Here is a 25623-nt window from a genome sequence, read left to right as displayed (position 1 = left end):
CCCAATCCAAAGCCATTTATTTTTTTCAGGGAACATTAAATCATTTTTAGCAGAGTATTTAAAAGATGTAGTAATATTAGGGTAGTAATATTATAGTATCATGTTTAAAGATATAGGAATGGGGAAGATAGAAAAGTGATTTTAGGACCTCCTAGCATTAGAATAATTTGAGGATGTCTTGAATTAGACTTCAAAATTCTCTAATTTTCAATACTGAAAATTGTGTTCTCAGATTTTTTTTATATATATTAATGATCAAACCACTTTTCACATTTTTTTTTTTTTTTTTTTTGTACCGGGGATCGAACTCGGGTCCTTGCACTTGCGCAGCAGGCAGCAAAACCACTGAGCTAAATCCCCGGCCCACTTTTCACATTTTCTATGTGGCATAAGTTTGTGTTCATTAATAGACAATTGTATAAGATTGTTGTAGCTTTTTTCTGTTTGGAAGATATGCTTCAATGAGTCGATACTCTTTGATATTTTTTATCCCATTTTTTATTTATGAGCCTAAGAAGTCTTAAATTTTAAACGATCAGTTAGTCAAGTGAAGGAGTATGAAAAATTCAGAAAAATTAAAAGCTGTGAAAAGGAAGAATTCTATTAATTCACTTTTATTCATTCATACTATGTTATTTTGAAATTGTGAAAATATACAGGCAACTGCCATATGAATTGGTACTTATGAAGAAACTGTTTCCTTCCCATGATTTGTGTCATTAAGAAAACCTTTGTCTTGAAATTACAGTCAATCTTAATACTTTTTCAGGTGAAGAAGTGTAACAGCCAATATCTTTATCATTTTCATTTCTTTAGGAAAATATTTTTATTATTGTAGAAACAGAAGAAATATGGAGGAGCAAGACAGAAATTAAAATGAAACTTGAATAGCTGATATCCAAAGTCCCACTTGTTCTTCCACTTTGTTGCTTCCTAGTGAAACGATACCTAAGTCCCACATATGAAAAATTTACAAGCTACTAATTCATTTTCTCCTTGAAGAATTTGGAGCAAAAATCACTCCAGCTATGTGGAAATTGAGTCATAACATCACGACATGGTATGTCTACTAGGGAAGTCAAGTTAGGTTCTATAGAAAAATGCTCAGTGAAGAGAAATACTCTCTGGTTGTGTTTTTAAGAATTGGTTGAACAGCCTTTTCTTTATTTAGGAAAATATCCTAATAGTTTTGCTTTTGAAAAAGTCTAAAGTTTATAAAAGCTACCTGTAACTACATTATAACTTTGGTAATCATGTGGGAAAGCTGTCTCATTATGCTTTTAAAATACACCAATTAAGTGCATTCATTTCAAAATCAACCTACCTGAATTCTGACTCTTCAACTGTGAGTAGCCATTTTACAAAACCAAAGGGTGTCTTCCCAAACAGTACTTTAGATATCAAACTTAGCCTACTCAGTGCATAAAATAAATAGCCAGGGCATTTTCATCAAACATTTAGGCACACTATAATAATACACAGGTTGCCCTCTTAATAAAAATATGTATTTGTAATATGCTAGGCCTTCACTAGCTTCTTCTGCATGGGATGGTTTTAACTAACCAGATACCTGAGTTATTTTAACATTTCAGCTAATTTGGTGCAATTTCATAGGTCTAAATTTTTGGCTTGGCTTGCTATGTAAATTATGCATACATCTGCTATTTTGCTATCAAGATTATACTTTGTGAATCACTTCTTTTAAAAATCTAGTTATCACAAACTTATATTACAATGTCTTCAAATAATGCCAAGAAAACATACTAATATATATGTAGGGCATGTTTAAATTGCATATATTTTGAAATGTCAATCTATTTTTTTTAATGAATGCATCTCTTAAACCTGTACCATTAATTTTTAAAAGTTTCATTTGCTGTTTCATATTTTATTTTAAAATGTTTACCTTTATCCAGTAATACAGGTTTAGAGAAATATCTTCTGATAAATGATAAAATATGCCTCATTTCTCTAGAATTTTAAGAATAATCAGTACATGTCAAAGTACATAAGTATTTATGGATTATAAATATCTACTATATCTTTTTTGCTTTTCATGTAATGCCATTTTTAGTCATTTGCTTATTTTATTTGTAATTATTACAAATTGTGCACAATGTAAATAGCATGTTTCATGATGCATTAGTCTTTGTATTACAGACTACAGAACAAGGTGAACTTGTATATGAAAAATGAGTGATGGAAATCTGAGATTCTTCTCAAGCAAAGTGGAAATAACAGCTGTGTGTTATATTTACATAATTCATTACAAAATTGTCTAAGTCATATGTTTATCTACCTTAAAAGTTCAAACTGTCACTCATAAAATATTTAAATCAATAAATTATACCCAAGAAAAGTCTGTAGATTCTTTTTTTAACATGTTTTTTTTCACAAAATAAATGACCACTAAGAATATGAATGAACGACAGAGGAAAGAATGAGAGGACCAATAACTGAGTGAATGGAGCACTCATAACACATTACCTATATGGGTGAAGATGCTGCTGCTGATACAATATTAGGCAGAGATACATTTAAATTATTTTTGTATGAAATTATTTTATGAAATCTTCTAATTCTTCTACATATCCAAGGAGCACAGGTCAAAATTACTGTAGTTTCATGTACTCTATATGTAACACAGAAAAGATGTAATTTACTCATCTTATTAACAGATAGTGGCTTCCTGAAGGGTAGATATAGAAAAGGGATCATATTACTGTCACAGAGAAATGTCAGCTAAATAAATGCCTTATACAACATTCAAATTAGATGCAGCACATACCTATAAGAAGACTATCTTAATCCAATATTTCTATACTGTAGCAATGTATGTATATAAAGTCAAGTCAACTTTGTTATTTTATTTGAACTTTATTTTCTGTTTTTAATAACATAATACCACAGACTAGGAAAGTTTAAAAGGAGATTTACTTTGGCTGTGGTTCCAAATGTCTAGCGGCCATATCTGGTAATGGACCTATTGCTAGCAGAATCCTGAGGCAAGGCAGGCCACCACCTGGTCAGAAAAGAAGAGTGGATTTGCATGTATCCTCTGATCCCAATTCCTCTTCTTGTACTTTTTATAAAGCCACCAGTATTCAGTCTTGCCTATGACCTTATCTAATCCCAATCACCACCAAGAGATTCCACCTCTAACCACTGTAGTCAGATTAAGCTTCCACTCTCTTAAAACCTCACAGTGGGAATTAAACTCCACTATGAGTTTCAGAGAAGATAAATCATATTCAAATCATAGCAGTACTGTCCTCTAAACTGCTTGGTCTCTACCATGCAAATCATTTCTACCCATTTATACCAGTTCCCAAGGAAATCTGCATCCCATGTTCCCAAAGGAGAGCTATTCTCATCTTTTGGCCTTGTCATCTTATTGATACCTGCTGTTTGGAAGCCATGCCACTGCTGACAACTACTTCCCTGGCAACAATAGAATTGACACTTAATAGGCTAAAGAAGTAGGAGAAACATTTTATAATAGTCCTAAATGAGAATTAGTATAGAAAAATATTTATGTACATTTTTGAATTCTTTATAATTCTATGAAAAGCTTCTCTATTTCAGAGGTGAGAGAATTTAGGCATACAGAGAGAGCCTATTAAGTTGCCTTTGGCTTGGTTACTAATGGACTTTCTTGCTTTGGTACCAAATAGATATGGCAGTAGCTACTTTGACGCATAGTTGATGAAGCTAAGACTATCTTTTGTTAACAGTTTGAACTTTCAGGGATTTAACTGCAAAGTAAGATGATGAAATGGTTTTGGTGAAGGATTAGCAGTTTTTACCACAACTGCCTTTCTGTCTGTGAAATATTGATTTGCACAATTTTCCCTTTAATTAGAATGCCTCTGCTAGGGAGACGACAGCGTGCTTTTTGTGGGGTGTTTTTTTTTTTGGTACTGGAGATCGAACTCGGGTCCTTGAGCTTGTGCAGCAGGCGGCGAAACCACTGAGTTAAACTCCTGGCCCAACGTGCCTTTTATTACAACACTTTGTTCAAGACCAAATGATCTGCATAAGCAGCCATCACCATCAACCACTAGGCAATTATGAACCAAACTCAAGTTGTCTGCTTCCTTCTCTCCCACCTCCCCCATTTATTTGCGTATTCACAAATATACAAATTAGAAAGATAGAGAAGATAATTGTATAATTTCAATTAAAACGCTCATTCAGAAAATGTAAGGAAGGAAAAGCACACTGGTATGTGTTAGGAGGTTGAACATTAATTTTGACTCTGCTTTTCCAAGAGAGGATCATATTTTCTATTTTTGTTGTACAAAACAATCTGCTTAAAACTTAGAAGACTTTTCATCTATGCTTTCAGTTAGTTCCATAATAAAAATTCCAAGAAAAGGCTCTCTTTTTAAGTTTTTATCCCTGCTCTATTTCTGTGCTCCCATGAATATCCCTTAATTTAGTGACAGCTAACTCAATGTCACATATAAGGTATGATTGAAATATACTGTGAATGTTTAAATTTTTTAAAAAATTACAGTAAAAGATGCATTGCCATTAACTTCCATAAAATACTCTCCCTTAATTCAGACACACTTATCCCATCATTCTTACCACTTTCTGAAGCAGTTCTGAAAGTTTCTTTCCTAAATGTCTTTAGGAGATGTGCTCAAAAATATGGTGGATGCTGCTGAGTGCCATCCATGGGAAATCAGGTTCGTGAAACATTAGGATGTGTCCTCCTCCACTTTATTCACAAGATCGAGCCACTGTGCAACTTCTGGCTCTTTCCCCAAAGTGAAAATGACCATAAAAAGTAAGTGTTTTGGGGACTGGGATTTAGCTCAGTGGTTCCACTGCCTGCCCCACAAACGTGAGGACCTGAGTTCAATCCCTGGTACCAAAAGAAAAAAAAATTACAAAAGTAAGTGTTTTCAATCAATTCAGGACATTGAGGCAGCGATGACAACACAACGAGAGACCCTTAAGGAAGGAGGACTTCCAGAACCACTGCAGAAAAGGGCAAAATTGATAGGATAATTGTATTCCAAGTGAAGGGAGCAATTCAAGAGGGATTAATGGTGATGTGTCTTTACTTTAATAATTTTTAAAATTTAAATATTCGCTGTATTTTCCAATCACACCTCTTAGAAGATTGGAAGGTAAAGTAAGACTCATGTTCTGCTCCTTGCCACAGGTCTGAGTCTCTTTATTAAACTGAGAAGTCAGTGGGTCTCCACCATTCAGTCTTCTTTTTCTCTTTTTCTTTTGAGTAGAAAAGTTATCATTTTCCAAAATCTGTCTGTAAACCACTCAGATCTGTTCTAACTTCACCTTCTTTTTTCAATATTTTCTGAATACAACAAAAAGCCAAAACGTACTAACATTCTGGCTCCCCTCAACTACTTCTGAAATTGTAGACTGTAAGAACACTTGAAGTACCTTCCAAGTTATCCAACATCAACAGATTTACCAAGTCTTCTGCTATCACCGAGTGTATTCCCTGTTCTTTTTGATCTCAGAAATCTTCACTTTGACTCTAAACCATTGCCACAGAGTTTAGGCTTCAGTTGCAGGAGCAGCCATCTTTAAAGCATTATACTGAATGCCTTAGTTACAGAAGGCCAGACTTACAAAAAAATCTAAACCCACAAAGATTTCATGCAATAAATGTATATTTCCCTCTGATATATCATATCAGAATGTCTCCAGATTGGAAGAAAGCTGCTTCCTGCTCTTAATATGGAACCTAGGCTGACAGAGGGCTCTGCTATGTAGGATTCAAGGCCAGTTCCAGCAGTACCAACACAGCTCACCTTCATTCACTTCCGGACTGTATACTCAATCACACACCCATACCCAGTTTAAGAAAGATGGAAGATTTACAACTATATACTCCACTTAAAGAAAAACCTTTCCTGACACTTGTTAAAGACGGTAAGGGAGACTCTATTCACTGCCATAAGAGGAGAGAGATTAGGTTCAAGTCCAACTCCACAAAGACAAGTGGGGATTTATAGCCAGAGAACAGGGATGGTGTCAGTGGATGGAAAATTACCAAGAAAAAACATTAAGCTTAGGGGGAATCTGGCTGAAACAGGATCCCTGATGAGGGTAGGCCAGCATGATAGTATAATGAGGATGGAGGATGACGAATTTGATCAGCTATTGACAGTGATCAGATATAAAGAGTAAAAAGTGGGAAAATTTTCTCTAAACTGTTTCAGCAGGATTCATACTAAAACTGGGCTAAGCAGGCCAAGGACAGAGCCCAAAGGGTTGAAGCCTAGTCAGTAGGGACTCAGAGGAGCCTGACACAGGTTTAGTCAAGCAGAAAGTCACTGGCACCAGGAAAAGAAGTAAGGATTTTGGTTCTTGGCTAGTCACTTTGGTCACAATTCTATTACTTACTATCTTATTCTCAGGAAAGGTAAACTATTTCAGTCTTATGGGTATGTCTATTTAAAACAGTGCTGGAATCATTTAATAACCATAATTATGTTAACTATAGGATAATCTTGTTTCTCTAATTCTTATGGTCAGAGCTGTGCTAACCAAATGCTTAGTATCTGCAAACAAATCCTCCAAATAAAACACTGACTATACCACAGAGTCCCACAAGGTTTCCAGACTCCTGTGGAGTGAGCTTTACTGAAGACAAAGGGACTCCATTGCAAAGTGTCACCATCACTGTGATTATATAAGAGGATGGAGGGTGACATAAATCCCTTAGGAGACAAAGCCTCCCTGTCGCTACTCCCTCCCACAGAGTACTGGGCACTAAGTGAAAAGAGGGTGACAATCTGAAAAGATCTGATACATACAAAGTGCCCAAATGGGGTCTCTACTTTAGAATGATCATGACAACAAGGAAATAAGAATGACTTAACTACACTGGCACTAGAAAGCTTGAGTTGTCAGGTTTGACCTTCAAGCCTAGGACATTTTCCATTATGAAGAAACAATGACTATAAGATTTCATTGTTCAAAATATAGGAGTTCTATAGATGTACTTTACCAAACTTTAATCTGGCTTTATGCCTTTCAGATGAAGGTTAGGATTACAGATACATATATGCAAAGAAGCAAGCTCAAAATGTTACAATTTAAGTGAGTGATATTAGAATAATATGCAAGTATTAGTTGGAAAATTATGACAATATTCCTATCCAATTTGACAATTGTACTCCTGGCAGCCTAGATTCCATAGAAGGAAAATTCTTTTTCTAGTCCTTTTTTCTTAAATCCCAATATGAGAAGCCTGGCATGAGTCTCTCTTTTAAGACAAGATAAAGTTCTTTTAGAAGTTTTTAATTTTCTTATTTTAGTAAGTAATTTGTCTGATGTTCTCACTTCAAAGAAGGAGATGATTTGCATTTTAAAATATTCTTTGATGCTGGATCTATGATTAATAAGCTTTTGTTTCTCAAAGCAGAATGCTTGAGGGTTCAACTTAAAATCACATGTTCTGTTTATAAATTACAAACAAAGGGGAAGGAATCTGTGGCTTTTATATGAATTCTGTGAAAAGCTGTTGACAACATTAGTGATTCAGGTGACCTTAGTCTTAGGAATTCTCAAGTTTATTGTAACAAAGAGTTAACAATCCAATATTATACCATTATATCTCCTTTCAAAGGCTGAATTTCCAAAACTGTCTGTTTAAATTATAATCTCAAGATTTTATATATATGGTGTCCTTAATGTATTAAATAAGTGCTATAAGGAGGAATTTACTGAGTGTACATTCATCAGAATTTAGCTGCAGTTCAATGCTCTGACCTTATGGGTATTTAAATCTCTTAATTAAATATATAGGTGATTTCAATATTTTGCATTATTCTACATGTCATCTCACTATGTTCTTGGCTCTCATATATGAATACATTCCTGTGAATAAATGCTAAATTTCTATATCCTCCATAACATTAAATGTTCCACAGATTATCTCAACTAAGATTAAGAATAAATTGGATAAATGAGCCTGGGTCTCTATTTGAATGAGTTGATTTATGTGCCAGTTAAGTTTAATTGTGTCAAGTTGATTGGCTTGGGAGCCATCTAGGAGATTAACAAAGCATGATCCTGGGAGTGTCTGGCTGGGTCCTGGAGGTGTCCTTTCTGATAGTGTGCCCTTCCTCTGCTTCTCCAGCCACCATGAACTAAGTATTTTTGCTTCCCCATCCCCTCATTCCCTTTCACCATGATGTTTCTGCCTTGGAGTCAGCAAACCACAGACAGAATCCCTGAAACTGTGAGTCAAATTAAACTTTTCCTCCTGTAAATTGCGGGGATCAGGTATTATGCCATAGGAAAGCTGATTATGCAATTCCCAATGGAGAAATTTATTCGTATGCCAAAGATCAGGAAGTGATATAGAAGAGCTTTAAGAGGAAAGACTAAGAAAAATTAGAAAATGAGAATATGGTATCTGCTTCCCAGCCTGGGCCCAGTGACTAAATGTGAGCTTTCATAGAAAGGAACCCAAAGAGCCAGGGCTGAAGTTCTGACAAGAACCCCAGAACACCTGCAGTAGTGCCATTTCAAAGCTCAGGTGATTAATTGAATTCAGTTTGGGGGAAAGGATATCCTCTCCAATTTACCTATAACTTTAGGCACACTTTATAAGGAGAATTTAAATTAAAAATATCACTGAGTTTTAGAGGTAAGATCACTAAAATTAACCTGAGACATAATTCAATATAACATATGATGTGTGTCGAATGTTATCAAATCCTAGAGTATTTTTGCCTTAGCTTTTTTTCACCTTCACCAAATCTTCTTCAATTTTGCCCTAGTAGCTACTGCAGATACAATTATCTCTTGCCTAGACAAATGCTTTACAAGCAATGATTCATGGATCAGCACTTGCCCATAGAGACTTTTTTGTTCAGGAAACAATGAAAAATGAAAAAAAAAAAAAAGTATTTTATGAAACTAAAATTTAATTGCAAAATTTAATTTAGAGATTAAGTAACAAAATTTCATTTTAGCAATTTAGGTGTACTGAGGGTCATTATTAGCAATGAGTGTTGATTTTTTTGTTTTTACTTTGCAAGAATATTTGTCTCTTGTGTTGACTACCAGAGAATGTTTCACCATTCTTCAGAGTAATTGCTATTGTCTCTTTCTTTAAATGAAATTTTCCTTATCTATCCTCCAGTGCCTTTTAATGTCTCTATGGAGTACTATTGGAATGAGGTTATCCCAATGTTAAGAATCTAAAACATAGCAGAACCATTAAGAGCTAGTGATGGAAAAGCATTTCCTTTTAAAATGTGTGTACTGAGCCAGGCATGGTGGTGCTTACCTGTAATCCCAGAAATTTGGGAAGCTGAAGCAGGAGGATCACAAGTTCAAGCCTAAACCAGGAAACTTAGTGACCTAGAAAGACCTTGTCTCAGAAAAGGGGTGTGGGACATAGATCTGGGAATGTAGCTCAATGTGAAGGCCCTAGGTTCAATACCCAGTATTGCAGCAACAACACTAAAAATAAAATAAAGGTAAATAAAACTTATAGGTGCATAGAACTACAAATTCCTGTGCAGTATACACAGACTCCAATTAACTGTTATTCCACCCTCCTTTGTGTGTTGACTTGCTCCTCAGACTGGCTTTTTTGTGGAAATAAATGCCTTTTATAGTACTTCTGTTCAATAACTGAAGGAGGAAAATATCCTCTCTTTTCCTCTTTTTGTGTTCTGTGCAGATTTGAAATCTGAAGCAAACCTAATTGCTTTGATCTGAGGAAGTTGTTCTTTGATCACTGAAGATGGGTTGTAATCCATAGCTGAATCCATGGTTTAAAGATTGAGCAAATTATAATATTAGTTCATAGCCATAAATATTCATGTAACTTTTGATTGACTGCTATCCAATGGGAAATGGGTGGATTGGATTTGGCAGGATGGCCACAAGGATGAAAATATTTCAGAATTATTTAATTTACCTATGGGCCTCTGGAATATATAACCTATTTTAGACATAGCTACTATTCCAGTGTATCCAATTCAGTGTATTAGAGATATTTATATTTTCAAAGTAAGAGTAATCAGCAATGGTTAAATAGTATGTAGAAGATAACACTTCAGCTTGATAGTTCCTAATGCACTTTAAATCACATTGTGTAAGAAGCTTCCTGTCCTGTGTACAAATGGAGACAGCTCATGGACCAGACAAAATGTAATGTGAGTTTTAATATCACTGAAAAATCATTCTTCTTTTAAATTATTAACTGCATTGAGGGCAAAGCCTTTGAGATAGAATCTACTGTGTGAAGAGGATAGTAAAAGCTTAATTTAAACACTTTAAAAAGATTCTTTGCCTTCCTCCTGGTCCTCATCATTCACCTGGAAGAATTTCCTCATCTTCTCTAGAAAGAGGTTCATGATTAATGGTAATACTGAGCTTGTGGAAACAGCTGCCCATATATGGCAAAGATTGGTTTTTCTTTTTTGGAATCACAGATCTGGCACTTCATTACCAAGATGTCTCATTAAGATAAAGGACTTTCAATTTAGCACCAATGTGAGAGGCACAGAAGTGATTTAAGTGGCTGATACAGGCTGAATAGCACATTCAAATAGCACATTTAAGAGAAAAAGATATCTCAGAAAAACTTTTCCTGGTTTATTATGATAAGGAAAGATATTATAATGTTCCCTTGATCCACAAATCGCTCCCATGTTTCAAGGCCAATTCCTTTTTATAATTCATTAAGTTTATTGGTATATTTTAGGGATACATTATGATCACATTCATTATTGGGAATTTGTACCTATACATGATATATCTTGGATCTTGTTTTTCCCATCCCTGTTCCCTCCTTCCACCCCTCCACCCCTCCCTATTTACAAAGACTTTGTTTCTGTTTTTTCCTTCTTTTTCATGTATTTTTCTTTCCCTTCTTTCCTTTCCCCTACTCCCCCCGCCCACTTCTAATTCCCCTTTGAGCCTTTTCTTCCTATTTCACATTATCTATACATTTTCGTCGTCATTCACTCTGTAGTCTCTCACACCAGAGAAACTATTCGGTATTTACATGTGTGTCCTACTTATTTCACTTAAGAGTATGGCCTCAATGTGCATTCATTTAGCTATAAATGTCTCTCATTTATCATTCATTAGGGCTGAGTAGTACTCCATTTTACTAAAAAAAAGAAAAACACATCTTTATCCAGTCACCAGTTGATGAGCATTTGGGCTGTTTCCAAGATTTAGCTATTACAAACTGTGTCACTATGAACATGGATGCGCATATATAGCTGTGGTATGATGCTTTTAATTCTTTTGGGAAGATACCCAGCAGGCGAATAGCTGGGTCAAATGGGACCTCTAATCCTAGTTTTTTGAAGAATCTCCCCACTGATTTCCACAGTGGTTGCAGCAGTCTGCACTCCCACCAGCATTAGAAAAGGGTTCCTCTTTCCCCACAGCCCTGCCAGCATTTGTTATTGGTTGATTTCTTGGTAGCAGCTATTCTTTCTGGAGTGAGGTAGAATCTCAGCATTGTTTTCATTTGTATCTCTTGAATTACTAGTGATGTTGAATATTTTTTATATGTTTATTTGCTATTTCTACTTCTTTGAGAAATGTCTGTTCATTTTAGAAGCCCATTTTGTTGGGTTTCTAATTTGGGAGGTCTGATTTTTTTAAGTTCTTTATAGATTCTAGATAGTATATCTTTGTCTGAGGAACAGCTGGTAAAATTTTTTCCCACATTGTGGGTTGTCTCTTCATGCTGTTGGTAGTTTCTCTTGCTGTGCAGAAGCTTTTTAATAAGATGAGATCCTAGTTGTTGATTCTTTGTGCTAGCTCCCTTGTGACTGAGGTTTTGTTCATATAGTCTTTTCCTATGCCAGTGTCTTCAATAGTTCTACCTAACCTATCTTCTAGCAAGTTTAGTGTTTATGTTTTAATATTTAGATCTTTGATCCATTTTGATTTTAGTTTAGTGGATGATGAGAGGTATGGATCTACTTTTAATCTTTGGCAAATTGAAACCTAGTTTTTCCAGCACCATTTATTAAAGAGGCTATCTTTCCTCCAGTGAGAGTGTTTGTCTCCTGTGTCAAAGATGAGGTGGCTGAGTGTGTCTGGTATTGTTTCTGCATCTTCTAATCTGTTCCATTGATCCTCTGGTCTGTTCTTTGCCAGTACCATGCTGTTTTTATCACAGTAGCTTTGTAATATAATTTCAAGTTGGGAATTGTGATGCCCCCTGCCTTGTGTTTGTTGCTTAGAATTGCTTTTGCTATTCTAGATCTCTTCTGGTTCCAAATGAATTTTTGGATTGTTTTCTCTAGTTCTGTGAAATATGCTGTTGTAATTTCAATCAGGATTGAATTGAATCTATATAGCAATTTTGGAAATAAGGCCATTTTCATCATATTGGTTTTTTCTACCCAAGAACAAAGGATGTCTTTCCATTTTCTGATATCCTCTTTGATTTCCTTTTTAAAAGTACTGTAGTTTTCAGAGTACAGATCAAGACTTCTACTTCATTAGACTGATTCCTAGATATATTTTTTTTAATCTTATTGTGAAAGGAGTTGTTTCTCAAGTTCCTCTCTCAATGAGTCTGTTCTTCATGTACAGGAAGGCTATTGATTTTTGTGTGTTGACCTTGTTTCCAGGTACTCTACTGAATTTGGTTATTAAGTCTAGAAGACTTATGGTGGAATTCTCCAAGACCAATTCTTACTTATCCTTATACTATGAGGGGTTTTTAAAGACTGAATCTAAGTTTTTTCATCTAAATTCTCCTTTGATTTTTCCCAAATGAAGAATGGTTATGATTATTAGTAAATTCAAACTATATACTAAGTCCAATTTTACATTGTTCACTTTGTTTCATCTTCATCTCATTCTTACCAGCTGGGTATTTATTGTTATCTGTCATTAAAGATAGATGATTAGCAATATTTTCCAAATATCTTGATAAATTATACAGCTAACCATCAAATTTAGTTCACTTCCTTATATTTTTCCAAAGTTTAGATAGGGACACAATAACTGGCAGGGAAAAATGTAACTTTAAAAGTTGGAATTTTTTCCTTTGGAGATGAGCTATTTCCCTAAGCTTCTTCATGTCTCAGGCATAACTACTAGCCAGATGAATGGACAGAGTATGGAAATACTAACAGCAAGAGATTGGAGCCCAGTTTCCTTTCTACAAGGAAAGGAGGGAGTGGAAGACAGCTGGGAGCAACATAGCAAGCCTGAAAATATTTATTATTTCATTGTATTCTCTGTCCTCTCTGTTTCTTGTTACAATAGACCCTTACAAACTTGAACAAGGTGAGATGTAGATTTGCAGCAAGTGAGGTCTTCTATCTCCTTGTGAGACTAAGAGATAGAAAGTAGACAAATTAAGGCAAGGGCCTGAGTAAACTGAGATAAGCTTTAGGAAATGAAAGGCAAGAGATAATAGCTTAATTGGAGCATGAAGGACAAATAACTAAAATTCTGAAGAGAAGAAGCCTAGCAACAGTGGCAGCTGCATAACTTCATTTCTATATGCCCATCAAGTTTGAAAATGGCACCAGATAGTACTGCCAATGGAAAACTACCCTTTTTGTGCACCAAAGACTGCATATAAGCTCCTAGATTCAGGTGCCTAAGTGGTATCCTCTCTTGTTGGAATCTCCTTCAGCTAGCAAGATCTTTTCTTTGTTCTTTCTAATCAACTACATCCAGTTCTTTCCCCATTGCTGTCCTGTTAGCTTCATTCTTCTGTACAAGAGCCCAGAGGGAGAAAAGTGGTTACACTTGGAATTAGCTTTGAATGAAGCCTTTTTCCTTTTCACCAAAAAGGTCTGCTTTGCTTTGGTGGCGAGTAAATGGGACTTTAGCATATGGACCTGAGTGGCCAGTAACAATACAAAATCTGTTCTTTTTGTACTTTTCTTCTCCTTAAGTCAGGATCATCTTACTTTACAGAGCTTTCATTCTGACAGTTAAGAATGATGTTTATTCATTTTTTGTCATCCATCCCCAGGTTCTTCATTCATTCATTCATTCATCAAGTTATTTACTGAGCATATACTTTGTGTCTACAACTGTGCTTTGGGGTCTTAGACTATCATTAAAAATATGTTTGTCCTCATGTGAGGAGACTATATAAATTGTGGGGAGTAACTGCACAATTACATTATGAATATGAATTCTAAATGATATGGGAAACCCAAGTACGGTGATACATGCAATAGGAATGAAGAAAGAAATCACTGAAGATGTAACTCTTAAACTGAGGTCTGATTGATGAATAAGTTCTAGAGAAAATAGTCAAGAATAACCTCTATCCCCTAAAAATATGAAAAGAAAAGAGCTAGAAAAGAAGGATAAAATATACACATTATATCTTTTTTTTTTTGGTACCAGGGATCGAACTCGGGACCCTGTGCTTGCGAGGCAGGCAGTGGAACCACTGAGCTAAATCCCCACCCCAAAATATATACATTATAACACAAGAGGATGATCTAGAAGCCAAAATAAGTGAAACACTTGAGCTGATACTTTAGAAGCCTTGTGGAATTACAGAAAATGTGATTGCTGATCTCATTAAGCAAGGAATTTTAAGACCTAACAGATATAAGAGAATAAGCCACAGGGAATTGGAAAACCTCAGGATCAATGCCAGACTCTTATGAGGTTGCAGTTGGTAAAAAAAAAAAATTCTCTAGGAAAGAAAGAGATAGATAAAACCACCCTTTCTGGGAAAGCTGCATAAAAGACATTTTTCTGTCTCTATGGCTTAAGTGAGACAAAAATAATGGTTTCCCAGAAGAATTGATTAGCCCAGACCAGAATTAGGTTCTGTAAAGTATATTACCATAAAAAATTCTTTTCCCCCTTGTAGTGAAATTTTTTAGATACCTAGGAAAAAAGAAGAAAAGCAAAATATCTCTGGAGTGACACTACCACTACCTAAACCCAGAATAAACATAAATACCCAAAGATAAAATACTAACAAATATTAGCTCAGAATCTAAATATTTTAAAGCATGCACTCAAAAGATAAACTGCCACCAGACACAAACAAACAAACAAACAAAAATGGTCAAAATCATGAAAAGAAGAGGCACTTAGTAAACATGATAGAAGCATCTTATACAAGAGTAGACCTTAAAAATAATCCACAGACAAGAGGTTTCCTACAAAGGAATGAAATTTAGACAAGCAGCATAGTTCTCAGTAACCATAACATCCAGAAAGCATGACAAATTTTCATGACCAGAGACAAAAAACTATAAATTTAGAATTCAAGAGTTAGGGCAAAATAAAGACATTTTTATATAAAGATGAACTCATCAAAAGAACTACTTTAAAACATATTTCTGGAAGAAATAGAAAGTCTCAGAAAGATGATCTAGGATAATAGGAAAAATAAGAACAAAGATATCAGTGAATACTTTGATAAGTCCAAATAAGCACTGGCAACATGAGTAAATAATAACCACAATGCCACTTGAAGATATTTTAAAAACTCAAAGTGGAGTAATAAAGAAAATAATGACACATAAGATGGGAGTAATTGATCACATTTAAGTTTTTTAAGGTCATATATTTTTAAAAAGAGGACTTAAATGTTGATTACTATTCAACTTTTTACAATAATTGTATTCCAATTTAAAAGTAAACAATATAAAGAGAAATAATATGTAAAATTACCACCAAATATGGGAGGGCATGGTTGAGAAAAATATAAAATAAAATGTGTATAAATTCAAATGTAAGAATAATAACAATGATTGAAGTCAACTAATACTGCCAGTTCAAATAATGAAAACTTTCAGCTTGAATATTAAAGAAAAATGCTGTGTTCACTATCTAGAACTATGACAATCTAGGTAACTGAGCTCTTTTCTTATCTAGGCTGCTATAACCAAATACCATAGATATTGGTTATTTACAAACAACAGATATTTATTTCTCATAGTTCTGGAGGCTAAGAAATCCAAAATTAAAACTTTCACATTTTCAGTGTCTGGTGAGGGCCTGCCAGTTTCCTCACAGATAGGGCCTTACACAGGTGTTCTCACAGGATGGAAAGGATGAACAAGCTTCCTGGGTCCTCTGCTATAAGGACATGAGTCCCATTCATGAGTAGAACAGATAAGAAATAGAATACAGGAAATCCACCTTCACAACCTAATCACTTCGCAAAGTATCACCTCCTAATGTTAACACACTGGCTGTTAGAATTTCAACATTTATATTTTGAGAGGACTGGAGCAGTCAGTTCATTATAGCTCTCTTATACAGATCTAAAAAGAATATATACATATATGATATCCCTTATTCTAAATAAAGCTTAGGACTAGAAGTGCTTTAAATTTTTGACTTTTATTAGCTTTTGAATATTTGCATATATGTATTGACATTTTGTGGAGTTGGGACCCAAGTCTAAACTTGAAACCCATGAATATTCCATATTAACCTTTGCGCTCATAGCTTGAAGGTAATTTTAGATAATATTTTTTAAAATTTTTATAATTTTGTGCATGAAATGTAGTTTTTGTAAATTGATCCATCAGAAAGTAGAGCTTTTGCCAATGGGGAGGTGAAGAAGGGTTGGAGAGAGGGAAGGGGAAGAAAGAATGCAGAGAGGGGACAGGAAGAATGATTGGAAGGAGGGGAGGGGAACAAAGAAAAAGAATTAAAACATGTTATGTACATGAACAAATTCTCCATGATGAAAGTGATCATTATGTACTGCAAACATGTAGTAGTAAAAGAAAAAAAAAAAAGAAAGTAAAGATGTCACAATCGCAGCTACCCATATGGGGAATCTAGGGTTGTTTGAAATTACCAAACAGAAAGAATTGGGTGTTGTTTTGTTTTGTTTCGTTTTGTTTTGGAGGACCCTACCTTTGCCCAAACAAAAAGACATTTGGTCAGATAAGTTTCAAGGAACTTGTCAATAACTAAATAAAATAAGTCATTTTGAGAAATAGCTGAAAAATGTAGGGAGTTAATGTTTTAAAATTTTTCAGATATCGAAATTAATGGCACATAGAATATAAAATGAATGTGCTTATAGTTTTAAAAAACTTAAAGGGGCCTTAAAATAAAAACATATAGCAAACAGAATAGACAAAACTAAAAAAAAAAAAGAAAAAAAGGAAATGAATGAATGGAAAAACAAACTTAAAATTGAATCTTTAAGCCTAACATCAGATTAGATATTATTACAAAAGAATAGTGAAAGGGAAACTAGAATAAAAAATGAGAATGCTTGTCAGGCAAACAGAGATGCAAATACAAGATAAATATCAAGAGGCATGGACGGTGGAATTAGAAGAGCTAGCATGTTTAACTGGATGCCATAAGGGAATAGAATAGGGGTGATGGGAGAAAATGGGAGAGTAGTAATAGTCAAAGAAATAATGGCTTATATTTTTCAGAATACTTAGAAGCCAAGCAATACCAAAGTAGAGCAGATAAGAAATAGAATATAGCCGGGGATTTAGCTCAGTGGTTTTGTCGCCTGCTGCGCAAGCACAAGGACCAGAGTTCGATCCCTGGTACAAAAAAAAAAAAAAAGGGCCAGGGAATTAGCTCAGTGGTTTCACCGCCTGCTGCGCAAGCACACGGACCCGAGTTTGATCCCCGGTACCGGAAAGAAAAAAAAAAAAAAAAAAAAAAAAATGTGTCGCGGCTGGGGATTTAGCTCAGTGGTTCCGCTGCCTGCCTTGAAAGCACAAGGTCCCAAGTTCGATCCCCAGTACCAAAAAAAAAAAAAAAAAAAATAGAATATAGAAAAACTGCAGAATTTTGGATGTAAGAACTTTAAATTTAGTGAAACAGAAAAGACTGCCTACAAAGAAGTAAAAAATAGACTTGTAGTAGCAACAGAAGCCAGAAGATAGTAAGATGGTTTCCAGTCTGTTAAGGTAAATGTCCATTTACTGAACTCTGTACTCAAAATTTTTTTTCAAAAGTGGTGCAAAATAAAACCTTTTTAAGGCAGCAATACATGGGCCAATGAGACATACACAGAAATAGTTCAGAAGTGCGATACTGAGCTGTGATCGAAAATTGCTGTGAACATTTAAAATTTTTAAATCTATTACAGTAAAAGACACATTGCCATTAATCCCACTCAAAATACTCCCTCACTTTGAGCACATTTAAAGTTCTTGCCACTTTCTGAAGTACTGCTGAAAGTCCTCTTTCATGGGTGTTTTTGACTGGCTGGCTTGATTCAAACCTTTGCATTTTATGCTCATTTTGACAGAAAAGCCAAAAGTTACATGGAGCCAGATCCTGTGACTAAGGTGAATGAGGACCCACCTTAATGTGTTTATTTGAAAGAAATTTCCATAAACATTTAAAATAAATTAAGGACATCAAGGCAGGCATGACAGAGAAACTAAAATAAACTCCTGAAAGAGGACTTCTGGAATTTCTTCAGAAAGTGGCAAGAACAATGGTATAAGTTTATTCAAAGCAAGGAGGATATTTTGAGGAGGATTAGTAGGAATGTCTTTTAGTGTAATAAAGGTTTAATATAAACACACTTCTTTGATCACATCTCTTATAATCATACAATATAATTCTAATTTAGCTAGAACTGAGACCAAGAAATAAAAAATAGACTGGAGAGGGACCTGAGTAAACTGAAATACCCTATGAAAATTGGAACACAGGAGAGAACCTCACTGAAGTCTGCTTCCAGAAGCTAGAGGACAGGGAAATATATTCTCCTAACATCAGAGGCCTAGCTAAAAATAGCAACCACATTGTTTTGAAGGACAAGGGCCTGGGTAAACTGAGATAAGTTTTGGAAATTGAGGTGCAAGAGAAATCTTCTCCTCCTGACTTCAGAAGCCTTCCTAAAAGCAACAACTTCACTGTTTCACACACCCATCAAAATAGCCCAACTTGGGTGCCTCCTCAGTGTCCTCCTTTGGAACCCCTCTTGGTTAGCAAGAGTTTTTCTTTGTCCTTTCTAATAAACTATACTTAGTTCATTCCCCACCACTGTGTCTATGGACTTCATACTTCATCATCTTCAGAACAAGAGCCCAGAGAGAGGAGAGAATTGATTACATCTTCAGCACCCAACATGGGACTCACTTCTGTATGGAGAGGTAAGTGTGGCAGAATGACCAGACCTCAATTTTTACATTCTAAAAAATATTCTTATTCCTTTTACATTCTAAAAAATAGTGTGTACCCTGTCACTGGTTAAAAGCTACTAGACTGGCTACCACTCTCAAAGCAGGAGATAAACTCCCCAGCAACCTCCTCATTAATCCCCGTTGACTTCCTAGGGACAGTGGGAATGTTGACCAAGAAGGCAGCTGGATTCCTTTCTGAGGTCTATCTCTGAATTCGAGGAACTGAGGAAAGTCAGTGTGACAATTCTGAGACTCAGGCTGGGGCTGCTCTCCAGTGAGTGCTCAAAGGTCCTCTGGTGGAAACCGAATCCCAACAGCTGGACTGGGTATCCAGCAGAGAAACCTCCACTTGCTTATTACATCCAGCCTGGAGCCTTCCATGAGGTACTCTCAGTGCTCTCCAGGTATCCTCTTTCCAGGGTGACTTCTGACTCCCTATTAGAGCCCTCTCATAAGCCTCCACTAAAAGTTGAGGTCTAGGGTTTTCTTTCTCCACTAGTATGACAGAACCTCTCTTTTCAAATATAACTTGGCAGACTTACTGATCCAGGAACAGTGGATACAAACGCCTGAATTTGTGTATTCACAAATTGGTATCCTCCCTTGGAGTACCTCTTATTTAATGAGAACTATTCTTTATTCTTTCTAATAGACTATATTTGGTTTGTTCCCCATTGCTGTGACCATGGACTTCATACTTTGCCACCTTCTGGACAAGAGCTCAGTGGGAGGACAAAATTGGTTACAGAACTAGAGTTACATGTATCAAAGTGATTAAATTTTGAAACTCAAATTCAGAATTGTAGCTGTCTAGTGAAGGAAAAGGTCAGGCTTAGGTGCACAGTTGGCTTAATTTTACCTGTCTTAGTTCAATATTTAATTTCTTAAAAGAGTGGATATTAGTCACTTTCCCGTCACTGTGACAAAACACCTGATACTCATAAATTAAAGAAGGGCAGGCTTCTTCTGGCTCCCAGTTTCAGTGGCTTCAGTCCATAGTTGGCTAGCTTCAAGGCACAAATGGCATGGTGGAAGGGCATGACAGAGGAAAGATGCTGCTGCCCGACAACCAAGAAGCAGAATGAAAGGAGAAGCCAGGAATAAGAATACACCCTTACAAGTCATGCCTTAAGTGATCCACCTCTTTGGACCAGACCCAACCTCCTAATAGCACATTGAGCTATTGATTCACTAATTAATCCACTGATGAGTGTATCATCTCCATGATCCAATTGGCTGTCAAAAGCCCCTTCTCTGAACACATGAGTCTTTTGGGAAATATTTTATATCTATAACAACAATCCTTGTGCTACCCTATAAAATCCAACTACATATTCAAATTCTGGCAATGACTTCCCTCATTTTTGTTTATTTGAGAAGATTTCTATTTCTCTTTCACTTTTGAAGGATAATTTTACTGAATATAGAAAAATATGACATATATTTTAACACTAGAAATGTTTCACATGGTTGCTAAATGAGAAGTAAAATGCAATTCTTATTTTGCTCTAAAGATGTTTTATTTTCTCTCTATGTTGTCTTTCAAGATTTTTTTCTTTGCCTTTGTTTTTCTGAAGTTTGAATATGATATGCCTGAGTGCAGATTTTTTTTTTTTTTATATTTATCCTGCTTGGTTCTCTCTTGAGTTTCCTAGATATGAGACTTGGTATCTATTCAGTCATCTGTTCTGTTTTTTTCTTTCTTCTTCTTCTGGTATTCTAATTATAATTATGCTACATTTTTAAATTGCCCCAAGTCTTAAGTAAAAAACATATTATATTTGTTTGCTCATTCATTTTTCCCTCTAATTTCTATTAGGGAAGTTTCTATTGATTTATCTTCAAGCTTACTCACTAATTTTTTCCTCAGTCTTCTCAAATCTCCTGATATGCATAGTAAAGACATTTTTCATTCTGCTGCAATATTTTTATTTCTAACATTTTTAGTTGATTCTTTCTTAGAGTTTCCATCTGTCTGCTTATATTACCAGTTGGTATTGCATTTTCATTAGTTTCATTAATTATTATTATTTTTACTGTTTACCCAATAATTCTAAAACCTGTATCATAACCACTTTTGGTTGTGATGCTTGCTTCTTCACGTTAGAGTTCACTTTCACTTGACTTTTAGTATGCCGTATTGGTTTCTGGTGGCTGTTGTAAATATTAAAATAATAAATTTGGTGACCTAAAGCAATTCAAAGGTATTTTCTCATGATTCTAGTGGCCAGAAGTCTAAAATCACTATATTGAGAGGGACACACTCTCTGGAGACTCCAGGAGAGAATACATTCTTTGGTGCTTCCCTCTATGTTAGTTGTCATTCCTGGGGTGTGGCTGAACTGCTCTAATCTTACCTTACCTTAGCCTTTACATGGACATCTATTTTCCTGTCTTTAATATCTCTGTTTCACTAATAGGACACATTTTAAATGAATTTAGGATCCACTTAGATAATCCAGAATGATTTTTTCTTTTCAAATTAATATTGAAATATTTTTCCTGAAGAGTAAACTTTTTTTTTAAAGAGAATTCTCTGAGCGTATTCAAAGTGGTAACTTTTTTCTCATCCTGTCAGAAATATGAGAGGACTTTTCTTATGTCTTTACTGTGAAAACCAGTTCCTACATCCAACACTCACAATAGTGTGGAGTATCTTAATTTCACAGTAGTCCACAATCAGCTTCCAAAAATTTGGCAAAATCAAAATTAACATTTAATTGTTTTCAATAGTTTATGAGCCTAGCAACTTCTGTTTCAGACCTTGGCTTAAATTTTTTATATATCTCGATTGTTTAGATTTCACAGTTGGTTTGCCCTAATGACCTAATTCTCTGATAGGTTCAAGAAAAATTATGGATTTTTGAGTTCATTCAGCTTTTCCCTTTCTTATTAAAGGATCAGGGTGATGATTTCCAAACACTTACATGTCAGAGCTGAAAATGGAAGTCTAGCTTTGATTTTTGATTTTAATTATTCTCTTTTTTCTACTTTTTTATAATTTATTTCTTATTATTCTTCTAGGGTTTTGAATTGTTTTTATGAATACATAGATGAATATATATTTAATACTAGGAATTGTTTTTCAGGATACGTTTTCTTAGGTTTTAGGTTCTGATATATTGTGTTTAGATTTCTATTGTTTTTGATGGATTTATACAAATTATAGCAATTAAATTTTTCTTTGAATGCAGAGGATTTTAAAATTTCTATTTCCAAGATTTTTTCTTTCCTTTTTGTAAATGTCTAGTTTTATAACATTGGGTAAGTGTATTTTATGCCTTCTTTCTTCCTTGTTCTTGGATTTTAGTGAAGTAAAGGGATATGTGTTTATGTGTCTGTCCAAACATATAATCAATTTTTATAAATGTTCCATGTGCACTTGATAGGAAAGTATAACCTCCATGTATGTCAGGCTCAATATTTACCTAAAAGTCACCTTGTGAATTTGTTACAGTCTCCTATACATTTACTATTTCACAATCTACTTGATCTTTCTAAGATCAAAAAAAGGTGTGGTAGCATCATCTAGCACAGATTTGCCTATTTTTTTCTTCCCTGTTCTGTTTCTGCATTTTGAAGTTTGCTGTTATGTGTGGTTTGGGGAGGAGTGTGTTTAATGTTAATAATTGATATGCATTTTATTGAGTTGAGCACAAATTTTTAAATCAATTTTCATAGCTTGAAGATTTGTTGTCTTCAGGATGTTGGAAATGAAATAACAGACTATTTTGTTGCTGTAATTTGTATCTGGACTGTCTCTTAAAGGCCTATGTGTTAGGCTTGGTACTATTGGTAACTGATGGAAAGTTAAGAGGTGGGGCCTAATGGATAGTCTTTAGGTTATTGGGGGCAGGCCCTTGAAAAGGATTATGGGAGATAAACTGATCTTTCTTCTTTTATTTTTTTTCCATTTCCCAGCCATAACGTAAATGGTTTTGCTTACCACATTCTTCTGCCATGATGTGCTGCCATGCATGGACTGAATCCTCTAAAATTATGAGCCAAAATAAACCTTTTTTCTCTATATGTTAGTTATCTTGGGTATTTGGTACAGCAATGGAAAGTTGATTAACACACTACTCTTAGATAATTCTTAAAGCTGTTACCCTAACCTCCACACTGTTATTAGTCTACTTAAAGATTCTCTGTATGCTTTTTCAACTACCATATTCATGTGTTACTAACTGCCATAAAATATATTATTTGAAGTATATATTCAAATGCTGGAGTTGAGGCATTCTTTCACCAGCTTTTAATGCTTTCTATTTTGCTGTACCTGAGCTCCTTCTCTTTTAAGTGTTAACCAGTTGGTTCCTCTAGAAATCATTAAAAAATCATTTCATATTCCTGAACATACTTGATCTAAGTATGATGTTTGGTCAAGCAATTTGAGTCATGTTTGGTATTGGTACTCTTTGAATGCTATACCATCTCTTTATAGTGAGAACTTGGAATATTTATAAAAATATCATTTAGTAAGAGAAAACAGTGAATATTGGTATTTAGCAACAATTAGCTGCATTTAAATGTTTTGGAAAAATTAGTCCTATTGAATGGAATAAATAATAATCCCCCATAATGAACTGCAGGGAGCTGTTCTTTCAATTTAAACCAGCCATTTAGGTACATCTGCTCCTCCATTGCTTGTCATCTAGCAGTGTTGGCAAATGGTTTGTTGTATGTTGCAGGGAAGCTTATTCCTATATTGAAGGGGATGTGTATTTGATCTTTACAAAACTGCTCCTGAAGTAGTTTTCTTGTATTCTTAACAAATGTACATGTTTACTCAGGCTTTCTAGAGGTCATAGTATCAAAGCATTGTTGCTGCCATTCCTGTGTGATAAAAATGACCTTGATTTTCTGTAGTTTCTTTCTATCTCAGCTCACAAAGAATACTTGCCTAACTTGAAATTTTCTCCATTTTAACTATAGTAACTAAAGAATTTTACTCTTTGGATTCAGAGTCTTCTGTAGTTAATAGAGTACAGCACTTTAGAAATGTGATCTATCAAATTAATCACATTTGGAGTCACGCAGAAGACACCGAATCACCCTGCTGCAGACAGGCAGATCTGCCCACGCCCTACCCAGGTCCTGAGTCGCACAGAACACACCGAATCAGTCTGCTGCAGACAGGCAGGTCTGTGCATGCCCTACCAAGGTCCTGAGTCATGCAGAAGGTGCCAAATCACCCCATTGCAGACAGGCAGGTCTGCCCATGCCCTACCGAGGTCCTGAGTCGCAGGGAACATACCGAATCAGCGTGCTGCAGACAGGCAGGTCTATGCACACCCTACCGAGGTCCACAGTCACGGGGAAGATGCCGAATCACTCCGCTGCAGACAGGCAGGTCTGCCCACGCACTACCGAGGTCCTGAGTGGCATGGAACAAGCCGAATCAGCCCACTTCAGATAGGCAGGTATGGGCACGCCCTACTGAGTCCTGAGTCCCGTGGAAGATGCCAAATCACCCCACTGCAGACAGGCAACCACCTGGTTCCACACTACAAAGGCTCAGAGGACACCAGACCATCAGATCAAGGTACTGAGTCTCACTGTTCCCTGCCCAAAGGTAGGGGCTTCTGAGCCGCCTTCCCACTGCTCCTGGTCCAGAGGAAGGGGCTTCCTGGTCACCATCCTTCCTGATGCTCCCAGCCCAGAGGAAAGGGCTTTTGGGCCACCTTCTGTCCCACTGCTCCTGGCCCAGAGGAAGGGGCTTCCGGGCCACCATCCCTCCCACCACTGCAGGCCCAGAGGTAGGGGCTTCTGAGCCGCCTTCCCACTGCTCCTGGTCCAGAGGAAGGGGCTTCCTGGCCACCATCCCTCCGGCTGCTCCCAGCCCACAGGAAAGGGCTTTTGGGTCACCATCCCTACCACTGCTCCTGGCCCCTGGCCCACTTCTCCCAGCTCAGAGGAGGTAATCCGTGCAGCCGATAACAGTCCCCCACCCCAGTTGAAATGAGAAAACATGTAAATAAGTCTCAAAACCAGACTTCCAGATCACCTACAGCAACCCCAAAGGGAAATGAGATGGAAAACTCCAATACTCAACCACCTGGACCCACTGAACTGGCAACAAAAGGGGATCTGGAAAAAATGAAATCAGAAATGATTTCTCAGATAACAGGAGAAATTGTGCCCATAGTGCAAGACATGATTAATAAATCTAGAGAGGAGCTCAGGAACATGATGGAATCCCAAAATAAGAAACAAATGGAATCCATAAAACAGATGCTAATAGATTTCCAGGATATGAAAAACTCCATTGAAAGTTTACACAGCAGAATGAGCCAATGTGAGGACAGAATTTGAGATATATAAGATAAGATTGCAATTAGTGACCAGGAGAAGAAAAATTGCTTCAAAATTCTAAGGGAACATGAGAAAACAATCCAGCAGCAGCTAGATGATGCAGAGAAGAATAACATAAGACTGATTGGAGTCAATGAAGAAACAGGAGAGAGTGCAGATGACATAAAAAATCTCTTCACAGAAATGATGGCAGAAAACTTTC

General features: G+C 35.9%; 1 protein-coding gene across 1 annotated transcript in view; it reads left to right on the top strand.

The window, feature by feature from the left end:
* Gucy1a2 (guanylate cyclase 1 soluble subunit alpha 2) overlaps positions 1 to 25623 on the top strand; it is a 400022-nt gene that overhangs the window by 324501 nt on the left and 49898 nt on the right. The window lies entirely within an intron of this gene.

The sequence above is a fragment of the Heterocephalus glaber genome, unplaced genomic scaffold (genome assembly GCF_053883595.1).
Source record: "Heterocephalus glaber isolate CG9 unplaced genomic scaffold, H.glaber_assembly_v1.0 deba00001429, whole genome shotgun sequence".
NCBI lineage: Eukaryota > Metazoa > Chordata > Mammalia > Rodentia > Bathyergidae > Heterocephalus > Heterocephalus glaber.
Note: the sequence above shows the minus strand (reverse complement) of the source record. Positions and strands in the feature narration are given on the sequence as shown.